The 16793-nt window shown below is 43.8% G+C and overlaps 1 long non-coding RNA gene across 1 annotated transcript in view; it reads left to right on the forward strand.

Moving 5' to 3' along the window:
• The first annotated feature begins 6997 nt into the window (after positions 1-6997).
• Positions 6998-16793, forward strand: part of LOC108352981 (uncharacterized) — a 59806-nt gene continuing 50010 nt past the window's right edge. Inside the window, exons 1-4 of the long non-coding RNA XR_001841471.3 lie at positions 6998-7120; positions 8152-8224; positions 14404-14508; positions 15073-15160. This is a non-coding gene — a long non-coding RNA (uncharacterized LOC108352981). The remainder of the gene's footprint in view (positions 7121-8151; positions 8225-14403; positions 14509-15072; positions 15161-16793) is intronic.

A 16793-nucleotide genomic window follows, 5' to 3' on the forward strand; every position in this document is an offset into this window, starting at 1 on the left:
TGTCTCCATCCTGCCTTGACCATGAAGCTGTTCAGCACAGAGTCGGAACATGAAAGAACCTGTCTTAGTTAGGGTCTTATTGCTGTGAACAGACACCATGACCAATGCAAGTTTCATAACGGACAACATTTAACTGGGGCTGACTTAGAGGTTCAGAGGTTCAGTCCATTATCATCAAGGTGGGAACATGGCAGCACCCAGGCAGGTATGGTGCAGGAGGAGCTGAGAGTTCTACGTCTTCCGCCGAAGGAAGCCAGGAACAGACTGAGCATCCCCAGGCAGCTAGGAAGAGGTCTCCAAGCCCACCCCTACAGTGACACACTTCCTCCAATACGGCCGTACCTCCTAATAGTGCCACTCCCTGGGCCAAGCATATGTAAACCATCACAGAACCATAGGTGGAGATAACATTGAAAATGTCAACAATTACAAGTAATGTTTATTGTGCAGTCACTATCGGACATTGGGCTTGTTTGTTTGTTTTAATAAGTTATACTCGGAGGAAACACGCAACTTTGTGCCAAAGATCCAACCATTTGTTTGTTTGCATTTTAATTTGGAGACAAATGGAAGAGCAGGTTCTTGTTTACTAAGTATCCAAGCTGACCTTAAACTCACTATGGCCCAGGCAAGCCTTGATCCAGGATCCCTTCTTTCTGCCTCTAGAATATCTAGGATTCCATTGCTGTGTCACTGGTGTTAAACAAGGCTTCAGTCTCTGAAGCTTCCCTTCCTACAGACCTCAGGGCTGGCTCAGTCAGAGAGCTGCTTTTCAAGAGGTGTGCCCCCCGCACGTCTATGCTCTCCGTTCACCTATAATGATGTCAGAGGAGAGGACGGGGAGAGAAGAGAAGATCCACCATTCGAAAATATATTTACTCTCTGAGGATTTTATACATGCACGCAACGTATTTCTCTCACGTTTACCCTCTATTTCCTTCCAAAACCCCACTCATGTCCCATTCCCAACTCTGGGTCCTCCTTTTCTTTTTAAGTCCGCTAATTTGTATATGTGTGGGTACAAGGCCATAAATCAGAGCATGGCTGGAAACCCTACCAGGGACCACCCAAAGGAAACTGGTTCTATCAACAGCTCCTCAGCTAAGAGGTAAGGCTGCTCAGCCCAGCCCCATCCCTCTCCCTGCTAGAGTGTTGACTGGTTTGGTCCTGTGCAGGGTGCATGCAGGCAGCCACAGCTGCTGTGTGGCCATGAGTGCAGTGGTTCCTCATGCCTAGAAGACATAGTTTTACCTCATCTTGTGCTGATATCACTTCAGGCTGGTGTCCAGGAGAGGTGTGTGCCCAGGTGCTAACTCCACACTTTTGAAGGGTCTAGGTGGTCTCCTCAGTAGAGACTACCTACTGACTACTACCTGTCTCTGCCCCTCTGACACAGCCCTGTGAAACCAAATTATCCTTATCTTCCAGTTATAACGAGTATCCTTCAGGGCGCTCTCTTATTAGAGCTGGCCCTGTTGAACAGATCTCTGGAGATGGGTCCCTTCAGCTGCTCCCAACTACCTTTCATGACACAGTCTGGGAAGCTCTACTTCACAGTGGGTGTGGCCACTGAAGCCTTCTGTCCTTGTTTGGCCATCCAGATAGTCTCCCATGTGGAGACTCTGCCCTTTGCACCAGTCTCTCTCCTCTGGTCTTAAGCCTGAAGGTGCCATCGAGGAGGTACAGAGGAAGTAGAGAGAGGGGAGTATCTTAGTCCTTTCGGACTGCTGTAACAGACTACAATATGCTGGGTGGTCCATATGCAGCAGAAATGTATTACTCACAGAACAGCTAGAAAGTTCAAGGTCAAGAAGGCACAGTTGGGTTCAGTAGACACTTCTGGTGAAGGCTTACTTGACACTTTATCCTAGCATCTTCATATGAAGAAAGAGAGAAAGGATCTGTCTCTGGTAGTCTCAACAGGAGAACCACCCAGACACTTCACAAGTGCAGGAGTCAATATCTGAGCACACAAAACTCCCAGACACCAGGACAAGGTGACACTGGCACAAGATCCATTAGCGTTTACCTGCTGCTCCTGGTCCTTTCTTCCAACACTGTTAGAGATGGACAGTGAATGTGGAAGACAGTGATGGGGAAATACCAGAGGTCAAACCTCTACCTCTTACAAAGGTGCAGGACTCTTTTATATGGGTCTAAGTGCTATCCATTAGTGTGGGCCCTTGTAACATAACATCCCAAAGGCCTGACTCCTAATACCATCCTTGGCAGTTCAGATGTCAACACCCATATTTGAGAGAGACTCAGAATTCAAACCACAGCAAGAAGTAAATGTACCAAATATGCCCTCACTTCCTTTTCCTCATGATAAATTTCCAGCACATTTCAAAGTGGAGCTAAAGTGAAAAATCAGAATTTTTTGCATTGGGTAGGGGAAAATTGAGTTTGACTATGTAAACTGATTAAACTCAACATTTCTTTTGAGAAAGGGTTTCTCTGTGTAACCTTGGATGTCCTGGAACTCACAGACAGCCTCTTGCCTCTGTCTCCTGAGTGTTGAGATTAAAAGCATACGCACAACAATATCCAGCCAAGATCAACAATTTTGATAACTAAAATATTCTGGAGTCTGTAATATATGCAAGCAAAACCTGAAAGTGACCAGAAAAACAGTGGGACCAACTTAAAGCATGGCTAAAAGATTGGATACATCATTGTTGAAATACAGAAGCAGGAAGGAAGAAAAAAAATAAAATCTTTTCACAATTCACTCCCACTATGGACAAAGTGTTCCAGGAGCAAACCATACATACTAATTTATCCTTACAACTGTTTTATGGTGTGCTGTGCTAAAATAAGTTCTCTGAAGAAACCAACTGTTCTTGAGTGAGACATTTTGATTGTTCATTAAAATAAGCCAATTCCCACCTATGTTCTGTACCAAATGATGGAGAAGACAACTCCAGTCTCGTGACTGTTTGCTGATATAAAATTCAAAATGGAAGAACTCTAATAATGAAGGACTTAGAGAGAAAGGGGGAGAAAGAGACAAGCAGATCCTGGGGGTTGCTGGCCATCCTCTCTAGCCTATTTATCGAGTCCCAAGTCTGAATGAGAAACCCTGTCTCCCAAAAATACATGAAGAAAAAGAAGTGACAGCCAGTAGCAACTCTAGCTTACACACACACACACACACACACACACACACACACACACACAGATACACACAGATACACACATGCATGCATCCTCACAGATACACACACATGCATACTCACACATTCATATTCTCACAGAGACACTCACTCACACACTCACACACAAATGCACAACTACAAATACACACATACACACACTCACACACATACAAACACACATGCACACCTACAGATACACACATGCACATACATTTATGGAAACACACACTTTTTTTTAAGCATTTTTTGTTTTTATTAACTTGAGTATTTCTTATTTACATTTCAAGTGTTATTCCCTTTCCCGGTTTCCGGGCAAACATCCCCCTAATCCCTCCCCCTCCCCTTCTTTATGGGTGTTCCCCTCCCCATCCTCCCCCCATTGCTGCTCTCCCCCCAACAATCACGTTCACTGGGGGTTCAGTCTTAGCAGGACCAAGGGCTTCCCCTTCCACTGGTGATCTTACTAGGATATTCATTGCTACCTATGAGGTCAGAGTCCAGGGTCAGTCCATGTATAGTCTTTAGGTAGTGGCTTAGTCCCTGGAAGCTCTGGTTGCTTGGCATTGTTGTTCATAAGGGGTCTCAAGCCCCTTCAAGCTCTTCCAGTTCTTTCTCTGATTCCTTCAATGGGGGTCCCATTCTCAGTTCAGTGGTTTGCTGCTGGCATTCGCCTCTGTATTTGCTGTATTCTGACTGTGTCTCTCAGGAGAGATCTACATCCGGCTCCTGTCGGCCTGCACTTCTTTGCTTCATCCATCTTGTCTAATTGGGTGGCTGTATATGTATGGGCCACATATGGGGCAGACTCTGAATGAGTGTTCCTTCTGTGTCTGTTTTAATCTTTGCCTCTCTATTCCCTGCCAAGGGTATTCTTGTTCCCCTTTTAGAGAAGGAGTGAGGCATTCACATTTTGATCATCCGTCTTGAGTTTCATTTGTTCTAGGCTTCTAGGGTAATTCAAGCATTTGGGCTAATAGCCACTTATCAATGAGTGCATACCATGTGTGTTTTTCTGTGATTGGGTTACCTCACTCAGGATGATATTTTCCAGTTCCAACCATTTGCCTACAAATTTCATAAAGGCATTGTTTTGATAGCTGAGTAATATTCCATTGTGTAGATGTACCACATTTTCTGTATCCATTCCTCTGTTGAAGGGCATCTGGGTTCTTTCCAGCTTCTGGCTATTATAAATAAGGATACTATGAACATGGTGGAGCATGTGTCTTTTTTATATGTTGGGGCATCTTTTGGGTATATGCCCAAGAGAAGTATAGCTGGATCCTCAGGTAGTTCAATGTCCAATTTTCTGAGGAACCTCCAGACTGATTTCCAGAATGGTTGTACCAGTCTGCAATCCCACCAACAATGGAGGAGTATTCCTCTTTCTCCACATTCTCACCAGCATTTGTTGTCACCTGAGTTTCTGATCTTAGCCATTCTCACTGGTGTGAGGTGAAATCTCAGGGTTGTTTTGATTTGCATTTCCCTTATGACTAAAGATGTTGAACACTTCTTTAGGGGAAACACACACTCTTACATATGCATACACATGCACACCTACTGATACATACATGCATGCATACCTACAGACACACTCACATGCATACGTACACACACCTACAGATACACACACTCACACACATATAGACACACGCACAGACACGTGTGAACACACATGCTAACACATATGCACCATGCACACCTACAGATACAGACACACACATCTATAGCAACACACACTCTTGTACATGCATTCACACACATGTAAACACATGTATACACATGCACACACATGCACACACATGCACGCACACACACACACACACACACACACACACACACACACACTCCAGGTCCATTTCCCTGCCTCCACTCCTTACGCTTTGTATAGTAATTACTAATGAACCATGCCCACCAGTCTCTAGTAGTTTTTCACTCCCATTGTCTCAAGCCCTGAGACTACACTGAATCTTCTTTATCAAGTTAAATCCCTAAGTTCAGCTGGCACAACACTGGAGGGAAGAAAATGAGAGAATGCACAGATACGTCCGTGAGCAAGCCCAGGAAGACAGACCGAGGGACTGCTTTGTCCACTCGTTTGCTCTGCATGCACTCTCATGGTAGGCAAGGGCATCTGCAAGTGAGAGAAGCATGTACATCAACTGCAGAGAATTAATGACGCATAAATATGCCAGCCACACTTGGGCTGTTGTTTTTTGTTTTGTTTAGTTTTGTTTTAAGCAACCTGGTTTTTTTGTTCTTTGAAGGGTAGAGACAAGAGAAGCTCCTAAAACATCTGCAACAGCTAGAGCACCTCGGGACAAAAATTCCTACAGTCATTTTTCTCTTTTTAAAGTACAAAAAGCAAACTTTAATAAGATACCCTTAACCAAAGAAACCACTGCTCCCACAGAGTTACATTCTACATTTCAAATGACTCAGGACCGGTCTTATTTTCTCCCTAACAATGGTTTAATCAAATAGGTAATTCTTCGTGAGAATCTATCCTTTCATTAAAAGTTGCCACAAATGTCTCAGCTAATCAGCCAGCTTTCACACTATAAATCAACACTCCCAATTTAAATGTATGAGGTCTGCGGAGGTTGATTTAGGAAGGCAAAGCAGAACCGGCTCACATCAAACTGCCTTCAGTTTAGTTAAACTTCAGAGAAGTCCTTCCATGTGTTGTTAGCTTCCTGCTATAGAACACATTTCATGCATTTTAAACCCAAATGGTAAGTAAATATTTAGATTTTTCTTTTATTAAAAATAGTTTTTTCTTACAATATATTTTGATTACAGTTTCCACTCCCCCTACTCCTCCCAGATTCTCCCCCCCTTCCTCCCATCTGGAGCCACACCCTTTCCATAATATGACTAAGGACATTAAAAAATTCATAGGAGACATTTCATGCACACTTTAATATGGTCTGAAAGTTCTTGTTTTGTTTGAACTCATCTACAATAGTTATTTTGATGCCCTTTTCTTTCTAAGTAAGATTAAGATATTGGTCATTATGTTGCCTTTGAAAATGGCTTTGTCATCAAAACCGGCTGACAGATATCTTGAAATACAGTGCTACAAATAGCCCACCTGCTTTAAATTCCTGTGTTGAACTTCTAGGATGGTGGTTTTAAGGAAGTTTCCTCCATGCTGACTGGCTCTCGGAGTCCTGAAAAGTGCTATGTGGGCTTCTGAGAGGTGGAGGAGCTTCAACAGTCTTACACCGCTGTGAATCCTGTGAACTACAATAATGACTGGTCCAACAATGAACACCCATGGGTGTGTGTGCTTGTGTCATGAATGTATGGTGACCACCAAGTGCTTTCTGAATGGATTTAAGGTCTTGCTCCATGACAGGAAAAGATATGGGGTAGAGAAAATCTGAAGAACAATCTGATTGGGGAGCTAACTCTGCTAGCAATGGCAGAACCCTCTACTATTATTCTGCTAAGAAACATTGTATCAAAATACCCTCTAAATTTGTATCTCTACCCACAGAATTTGTATCTCTCTACACACAGGTTAGTGCAGCTCCCAGACTTCATCCGGAAAGTTTCTTTGTGCAGTGGGCAGCAGTTAAGACAGAAACTCACAGCTGGTCAAAGTATAGAGGTTAAAATGCAAGAGTACTCAACCACAAATGAGGCACGCATATCAGTGCCCAAGCCCTACCACGGCACAAGGACTGTCTGGAACAAGGACTGTCTTGGAAGAAGGGTAGAAGCATTGCAAGAGTCAGAGGTCAGAGAGAACCAGAACCAAACAGTGTCTTCTGGTTATGACCACACTTGTGAATTAGAAGTAGCTCTGGTTACCTGTATGAGATCAAGACAGTCAACATTCTAGTCTGAAGGTGGCAGAGGCTCATAAGTCTTCCCTGCTGACTGAGGAGACATGGATAGTTGATGGCTTTGAAGAGAAGTGGAATCTGTTTTCTTCAAGGGTGTGGTCTCTGGTAGGTTAACCACACTTTAACAGATGGTCCCACACCCAAGAGTACATAAGAGACAATGGGACAAAATGGGAGGGAGTGACGTGGGGTTGGGAGGTTAGAAAGGTGCGGTAGAGAGGAGAGGAGTTAGGGGTGGGTGAATATGATCATACCTAGAGATACAAATTTACAGGGTATTTTGATACTAGGTCATGAATATATTGTATACAATTCTCAAAAAGTCAACTTAAAAAGGTTATTTAAAATGAGAGATGGTCTTAAAGTCAGACTATCTTCCTTGAGAATCACTTGAAGGTAATAAGAAGGGAAATTTTTCTTTTAGTGAAAACTTCATTTTTTTTCTTTTATTAATCAGTCAGGAGAATGCCCCCACACTACTAACCAGATGGGTGGTCCAACAAAAATAGAGCAAGTGGGGTTACCTGTAGTAGAAAGGGGAGGAGATGATGCTGTGGCCTTGGGTCTTGGGTTAAAGGCCAGAACATGTTTCTTGGTGATAAGAAACACCCTGGTGAGCAGAGAGGAAGAGCAGAGAGAAGAGCTTGTTTGCAGCAGTAGAGCAGGGGCACAAAGCTGCTACTAAAGCTAATGTTGAGAATGAGAAACCACACTGACCAGGGCGGTTACAGCTTGTTACTGTAGTAACCAGCAAACAAATATTCTACTCCGAGTTCCCCATGGGCTGGGAAGAGGTAAGGATTAAAGGACCAGCCAGTAAGAGTCAGGGGTGATCAGGAAAGGTCTAGTCCCATGCTCTTCCCAACAAAAACCCCCAAAGGTTGCTGATCCCAGAAAAGTACACTTCCCTCAAAGGTAGCTAATCAGAGGATCAAAAGGAACTGTCTCAGGAAGTATTCACAGTAGCCCATGGTAGGAAAAGAGAGAACTACTCACAGTAGCCTATGGTAGGAAGAGGGAAAGAAGAAAACAGCCACAGATAGAACACTTACCATCCAGAAGCAGACAGGAACAGAAAGCAAACACAGGCAATTTGAAAGTTCTAATGAGTCGATTTGCTCCTCCCAAACAATTAGGTATAAAAAACAGGGAATGAATAAAGGTCAGCCAGCTCATCTCAGAAGGACGCAGGACACCACAAATGCACCCGTATGTATGGAAGCGTCAGAGAGACGCTGCCTAGGCCACTAAAGACAGTGATGGCTTAGGGGGAAATTGGACACTGAAAGTCGTGGCGTCACATACCTTTAGTCCCAGCACTTGGAGGCAGAGGCAGAGGGATCTCTGTGAATTACAGGCTAACCTAGTCTACAGAGCAAGTTTCAGGACCGCCAAGCTGCACAATGAAACTCTGTCTCAAAAAACAAAACAAAACTGGGGACATCTGAAACATCAAAACAATGCAAAGGAAAAAAGGTAAAGCTAATAATTCCCAAAAATAAGACATGTTGAATTTACATAATAAGAGGATGTCATATACCAGAAAAAAAAAAACTGACCGGCTGTGTTCGGTATTATCACATACCCCAGCTTACTGAATTTCAAAAATAAGAAAATAATGCTTTGAAAGCCAGGTAAATAAATCATTTCCAACGGAAAAATATCCAACTAATTTAGACATCTCCATGGCAACGATCGATCCTGAGAGGCACAAGAACTTCACAAGACTTTTAGAAAAAGGGATGAGCACAAATAATCTTACAGGTTGACAAACAGAAAATAGTCCAAGGCCTATGCCGTGCAGTGAATTCTGGGAATGTTGCCACCGAAACCAGCCTTCTCCAGGTGCTGCATCTGTGGCAGGGGCGGGGCTAAGGTGCGGGATGGAGGTTAACAAACCACAAGACGTCTGAGGAAGCAGCAAAACCTGTGAGAACAGAAGGAACCTTGGCCAGAGAAAACAAAGGCAGAGTAAAGGCCGAGCACTGGATATTCTGACAACACAGAAGTTGAAAAACAGAAAAGAAGAAAGAACGCGAGAAGCAGCATTCATTCACAGATTTGAAAACAAACAGGGTGTTGGTAGAGATTGATTCTAAAGAGCTTATAACATCTAATAAATACCCAGACAGTCTACGGACAGGGTGCGGACGTCGACACAGACATAAATAAGTCACAGGACAAACGCATACTTACAAGAGAAAGAGAAAATTTGATTGGGCAAAAGTTAAACCCTGGGCTGGGGCTAACCCAGCTCCATTAGTAAACATTTGCCTTAGCAAGCATGAGGCCCAGGTGTGTGGGTTCGTGAACCTAGCTTTATGCCTAGTAACGCAAGATGTTTACTTTGTTTATTTATTTAACTGCATTTACAAGTTGAGCAACAATACATTCAAAGTGTGTGAGACAGGCCTAAACTACTAGTGCAGAAGCTGAATACATCTGTCATACTAAAAAGTGTAAATGGGACAGCCCCCCTTTTGTTAGAAGGAGAACGTTAGACATTGAAACTCAAAGCGAAACTCAACTCAAACGCATTGAAACAAAGTAACTCGGAAAGTCTGAAAAGGCTTCTGAGAGGCTAGGATTTAAAGGTCAAAGAAGGAAATGGAGCCACGTCGTGTCAGATTAATACTGGACAAAACACACAAACTGTGAAAAAAAAAAAACAGTATTCTGGGGATAAAAAGACACCATGGTTTTTAATATGTATATTAAAACATGAAGAGCTATTTCAAAGCATATGCCAAAATCTACAGCTGTCAAAAGCTTCAGCGACTTTCTAGATATGTGACCCCTGTTGTGATGACAGCCATACCCATGGTTCCTTTTGAGATATGATTTTCTATTTATAATGAGTTCTATGTCCTGGGGAATGGGATCAAAAGCCTCTACCCATAAACATTAGGGACCACTGCATGCAGATGAAACGCTTCGGCCGAGGTCAGCTATGGAATAAAGATAGACGTCTACTCTCTCCGAAATCCAAACCCCACCTCACTCGACAAAGAAAAGTGACACAGCAGGGAACATTACCAGAATGCCCTGTACAGACATCTGGTACAACTCTTTTTACTCTTACAAACGGGGTATGTATAAAAACCCCCACATGCCTACCATCATGGCGAGAACATGAGTGTACCTGAACACATACCCGCCAGTGCAGCCTTTCGCCCAAGTTAGTGAGAGTTTAAGTGTAAAAAATAAATGGGGACTGGGTAAAGACACCTGCCACCAACCCTGACAATCCGAGTTTGATCCTGAGGACCCACATAGGGGCCACCAACTCCCGAGGGCAGCATTCTCACCTCCACATGAAGCCTGACATATACACATCTACCAACCTACCCATCAACCCCTACACACACACACACACACACACACACACACACGAGCACATACACACACTTAAATTCTTACACACACATATTCTTGAAATCTAAAACACTTAATTAATTAATAATATAAACATGATAGCCAACTTTCCAGGGGTGCTATAATTAATGACACCCCTAAGCCACACATGAGATCCTGCTGACCCAAGTTCTCACATGTATTCAATATCAGTAAATTTTGTCACTTGTACTTTACGCTGAATTTTTCTAGTCTAAATAAATAAATAACATTAAGTACATGCTATTTTCCAGGAAACTTGTGTTTTCTTATTTTTAGACAGTCCCTGGAGCATTCTCATTTTAATCCTAGGCAGACGGTCTCTGGAGTATGATTGTTTGACCATGGAGATTTCAACCTTATTGTGGTGGGAAAGGGAGTAAATGTTCAGTAGAGGTTGGCTCCACCTTAGACTTTCTGTGTAGCAAGCTACAGCTACAACTTGAGATGGTTCACCATTTGTTTGCTTCTAGTGTGATATCGGGGATTGAATACACACTAAGTAAGCACCCTCACGCTCAGACATATTTCTAGACCTAAACCTAAGTTAGTGATTCAACCACTCTCCCTGTCTAGATCCTTTACATGGAACCCAAATGCCCTAACAATGTTGAAGTTGCCTTGCCTAACGTTCTAGATGCTCTACAATCTGACCCCAGGGGCAAATGCTATGCTTGCTTCATCCTCCTTCAGAGAGCAGTCATGGCACTATGCTAACAGCGGAGACACAGACCTGACCTCAAAGATATAATGAGGGCCGGATATGCAAAGGCAATACGTCAATGCCATGATAAACACCACAGAGAAAAGGTGGGTGTCTCTGGCAGGCATGTAAGGAGGTTCTCGATCTAGTTAGGAGGGGCATCACAACGCTGTTCCACTCTGAGGGCAACATCCACACAGAACAGAGTTGTGCAACGTGAAGCCTGACTTAGACATCCAAATCAGGCCTGGATGAGAGACACTTGGCCCAGGCTGTCCAGGTAAATGGAAGGGCAATTCATTCTAGGACTAGGGATTGGTGCGCTTGAGATACTAAGGCAGAAAGGGAGCTTAGTATGTCTGTGGAACTGATAGGATACTGTGGTTCTGGAGACAAGAGCTGTGGTCCTCCAATTCTGCCCACACTGACCATCTGCCCCGGCCAGATCACAATGGCCACCACTGCCTTCTGTACTTTTCTCTCACATCCTTCCTCCTGCTTTACTAGAATTTAATTCAGGACTCAAAACCAACCATACATCCCCTAGGGCAAAACCTAAAAACTACAAAATTTGTTGAAGAAAGACTTAGCTTTGGGTTAGCCGAAGATGGCTTATTAGATTGTGTTTATATATTTGTTTATATATATATATATATTGAATATAACACTCATGCATGCATTCAAGTACCATAGAGGAGTACAAGGGTGGCCAGAAGATCAACTATGGGAGTCTGTTCTCCCCTCCATTATGGGGGTCCCTGGGGCATTTTGGGGTATGATACCAAAAGCACAATTTGGAAGATTTTAAAACTTTATGAACTGGATTTCATCAACCCTATTTTTTGTTCCTCAAAAAAAATACTGAAAGAATCAAAACCTAAGCTAAACTGGAGGGATGAGCCATACGTGTGACATAGCTCTTGGACCCAGGATACATAAAATCTCACAATTCAGCTACATGTCAGATGCATGCCAGTAATCCACCACTTAGGAGTAGAGACCAACAGGAGAATCAAGAGTTCAAGGTTCTCTTCAGCTTCACAGCTCAAGAACAGTCCATCTACCTGAAGTCCTTTCTTCAAAAAATCTGAGAATATAGCTTAGTAGTAAAGTGCTCTCTTAGCAAACAGGTCCTAAGTTCTACCCCATCACCACAAAGAAAGCCACAAGGTCAATGATAAGAAAACACCAACTTGCTCAAAAGGCAGGAAGATATTTGAATTGACATTTCACCTGTCAAAACATATACTTCTGTCTTAGTTTGAGTTTTATTTCTGTAATGAGACCCCATGACCAAGGCAACTCTTTTAAGTCTTCTCCTCTGAAACCTCTTAAGTCAGGCCCCCACAGTGAAATTACCCTCAGCACCACTGCCTTCCATATTCCTACTAGGATGATCCATGAAGCTCTCCTTAAAGCATTCCACTGCCTTCCTAACCCGAAGTTCCCAAAGCCTACATCCCTCCATACAAAAGCATGGTCGAGTCTATGACAGCAATATCCCCCCTCCTGATACCAAATTCTGCCTTAACTAGGGTTTTATTGCTGTGAAGAGACACCATCACCAAGGCAACTCTCAAAAACGAAAACATTTCAATGGAACTGACTTACAGTTTCAGGGGTTTAGTCCATTATCATCATGGCAGGAAACATGGAAATGTCCAAACATGCTGCTATAGAAGGAGCTGAGAATTCTACATCTTGATCCATAGACACCAGGAGACTTTATACCACACTGGGTACAGCTTGAGCATAGGAGGCTTCAAAGCTCATCCCCATCATGATATATTCCTCCAACAAGGCTACATGTCCTAATAATGCCACACCCTATGGCCAAGCATTCAAACACATGAGCCTATGGAGGCCATTCCTACTCAAACCACCCAAGTAACTGTTCATCAACCAAAACCACAGAAACATGTGTCCATCAACCGTTTGTGAATCAATATCGCATCTTTAATCTGTAGCGGCCCCAAACTGAAAACAACCAGCTAACCATCGACGGGTATAGCAACAGGACAGTGTGACACATCAAGATGAACGTTCACTATTCAACAACTTTAAAAGAAGGAGCTACTGATACAGATGATAACCTGGAGGAATTTTCAAAATAATTGTCCCATGTAACAGACGGCAGAGAAAAGAATCCAGCAAGTGCAAAGGAAAATGACCCAGGGAAAAGGATGAGTCTCTGCAGGTGGAAGGATGACAAGGCCATCACAAACAGGAGCGGGGAAAATGTTGGGTGCTAAGCTTCCTTAGTTCTTGGATCTTGGTGATGATTTAATGGGTATGTACATGGGCCAAAACATACTGTACTTTTACACTTTTAATATATATTCCTAACTGGTGCCAGTTCTTACTCAATAAAGCTGCTAAAATGGAAAGGATGCCTTTGTAAGCACTTTCTAACTCAACAGTGTCTAATGGCTCTGTGTCTCTGTCTCTGTCTCTGTCTCTGTCTCTGCCCCTCCCTCCCCTCTCTCTCCCTCCCTCCCTCCCTCTCCACCGCCATCAGTACTTTGACTCATCTCTCCTTAGGTCAGTGAATACCTCCTACCTCTCTGACTCATCTAACTTCTCACGCTAACTGCCCCATGGGTCTTTTATCCTCTTTCTGGGCACGATCTCGAGCGACCCCTTAGAAACAGAGCCAGCATCTCAAGTCCTCTCTCAGCACTGGAAGGTTTCCTTGCACGTAGTAGACCCCCACCCACAGACACTGTGTTGAAAGATTCATCTCCAGAGAAACATAGTTTGTGTTATTTTCCAGAAGACAAATTATAGGGCTTCCTCCAACCCTTGATCAAGCTGATAGAAACAAATTCCTAATTTAAACTTAAGCAGTGCATTGCCAAACACAGCAATTTCCAGTGCGGGGGATATTAAGGAAGCCAAACACTCCAATAAATCATGTGTGACAAAATGTGCTTTGGGGCCAAGAATGAGAGGAATTCTCATCATAACCCCGTACCATTAGCCAGCCCGGCCAAAGTCAGTATCTCAAGAGGAGCTGATTTGTAAGCGTTCCCATTTGTTTCTTCATCTGTTTGTTTATGGGCAGCCATCCCAAAATGACTATGAATAAAACAAAGCAAAATGTAACCCCCCAAAAAGTCACGGCTCCAAAGTAAGTTAGTATCTCAGCTTCAGAAAACCTAGCGTTCACGCCAAGGTCTTGATTCCATCCTAGAACATCACCAAGGAATTATTGTTACACACAGCCCCAGCATAGGAAAGGTAGAGTTGGAAGCCAATATACATTTCTACTTAAACCCACTTATGTCTACAGCGAATCCCCGACAATGCCTGAGTAAGTCTGTGGAGACTCACTCTTACCTGAAAACTCCTATCACCACATCTAAGCCTGTCCTGAGTACTTCTCACTGAACAACGGGTGAGTGAGTTTTCTTGGACCTCTTTCTCGCGCCTCTTTGGCAGTACAAAGAGCCAGCCTCGGATGTGGCTCATTTGACTTCCCGACAAAGTATTTATAGACTTGGGTTGAGTTTTCATGAAGCTTAAGGCAGAGCCACCATAGCACTGTGGTGTGCAGGAAACTTGGGATAGAACACTGGGCAACCATGCCTTGTGACAATAGACCACTTGCCTCCTGGGGATTCTCATCCTCCGGCCACTTGGGCCACGCAGAGCCCCACAGTCTGTTCTCTAACGGGCTTCTCATACCTTCTCATTCCTACCGTCATGGTTCCCCAACACTCCTCCAGGTCCCATTCTTCTCCCTATGCCCTGCACAGTGTCTCCTTTCCTGTAGTGTTTTAAACATGAAATAGCGCCTCTCCCCCATGGGTTTGTGTGTTTGAACGCTCAAGCCCCAGTGGGGTAGCACTACTTGGGGAGGTTGTGGAACCTTTAGGGGGTAGAGCCTTATTGGAGGGTGGGTCACTGGGGGCGGGTCCTGAGGTCTTGTAGCTCATACGTACTTCCTGCGTATTTTCAGTCTCCTGGTCGCTGATGCAGCATGATCGGCCGGCTTCACTCTTGTCTCCATGCCTTCCCCACCGTGATGGATCAGAGTCCCTCAAACGGTAAGCCGGAACAAACCTTTCTTAAATTGCTTCTCAGTCATTCTTTTTCAACAGCAAGGAGAGGAACAAATCCAGTCTCTCTACCTTCATTCCCAGCCACTGCTCAGCCCTGTCTGGCCGTGTCCACAGTCCCATTAAATTAAGAGATAAACCTTAATTTCTAGTTCCCATTCTATTTGGCGAGATTTGGTTTTAATCCAAAGTTTCACTAATTACATTGGAACCATTCTAATAAACCATAAGATATTTTTAAAAGAACGTTTAAAAGCCAAACTTTGCCACTGCTCAGCCCTGCTGGATCCCAGGGTGTCTCTGCCCTTTGTTCATTCAGCCATCTCTCTTTTCTTTTCTTTTTATTTTGAAATAGCATCTCATAAGCTACTCAGACTGGCCTTGAGATTACTCTATATCCCAGACAACCTTGATAACAGAATCCCCCTTCTTCACCCATTGAGGGTGACACTAGTTACTGGGATGACCGGCAGATGCCACCAGATCCAGTTCAGATGCCAGTCTTACTCTATTTTTTTCCTAAAATAGGTTTCTGTGGGCCCCACAACCTTTAGTTGCTCCTTCTGCTGCCTGGAGGTTTACCTTTCCTGGGTATCTCTGTGGTGTTCTCTTCCACCAGCCTCTGTGGCCACACCAACTTCCACAATGTAGAATGAGCAAAACATTCAGGGAGTAATTGTCAAACCCAAGTATTTGATGCCAATGATGCGTAGTTAAAACTGGACAAGCAATTGGCTCCAGACAGCAAATATACCAATGCCTATAAAAGTCAATCTGTAGGGTTGGGGATTTAGCTCAGTGGTAGAGCGCTTGCCTAGCAAGCGCAAGGCCCTGGGTTCGGTCCCCAGCTCCGAAAAAAAGAAAAAAGGAGGAGGAGGAGGAGGAGGAGGAGGAGGAGGAGGAGGAGGAGGAGGAGGAGGAGGAGGAGGAGAAGAAGAAGAAGAAGAAGAAGAAGAAGAAGAAGAAGAAGAAGAAGAAGAAGAAGAAGAAGAAGAAGAAGAAGAAGAAGAAGAAGTCAATCTGTAAAGACATACATTAGAGCTGGTCTTCCGCATGCACACAGGCAACAGAAGTGGAGAGCATTGACATGCACAGAGGCACAGAGGTCACTGTGCGCTTGTTGTCACTCAGCTTATTCTGAAGGCAGGCTTCCTTCCAACCTCAACTTTCTACTCCTGTAAATGTATTCTGTCTGCACCACCTCTGGAACTCACAGTGCCCACTTCACCAGACGTGACTCGTGCTGGGCATATAGCAACGTCTTCCATTTGGACACCGTTCAAAGGCATTAATCAGAAAGACTGGACAAATCCAACTTCTGCACAAATCCAACACCAACAACAGAAAAAATAAAAGGTCTCTCAGTTATGAGTGTCCAGCCACCTGCTCCTTCAGTCAGCCTTCTGAAGAACAATCATGAAACCAAAACTCTAAGCTCACTGAATACGGGGTTGCATCTAAGATTCCTTTACATAACAACTTGAACTGTTGTGCAAGTTATGTGTAAGGCTGTGTGCATCTGTGTGCATATTCATGCAGATACGCAGGAACAGAGAGGGTCTGAATTAACAGGTGTCTGTGAGTAGCTGTGTTCGATGGCCACCATACCAAGCCACAGGTC

Source organism: Rattus norvegicus, chromosome 15 (assembly GCF_036323735.1).
Source record: "Rattus norvegicus strain BN/NHsdMcwi chromosome 15, GRCr8, whole genome shotgun sequence".
Lineage (NCBI taxonomy): Eukaryota > Metazoa > Chordata > Mammalia > Rodentia > Muridae > Rattus > Rattus norvegicus.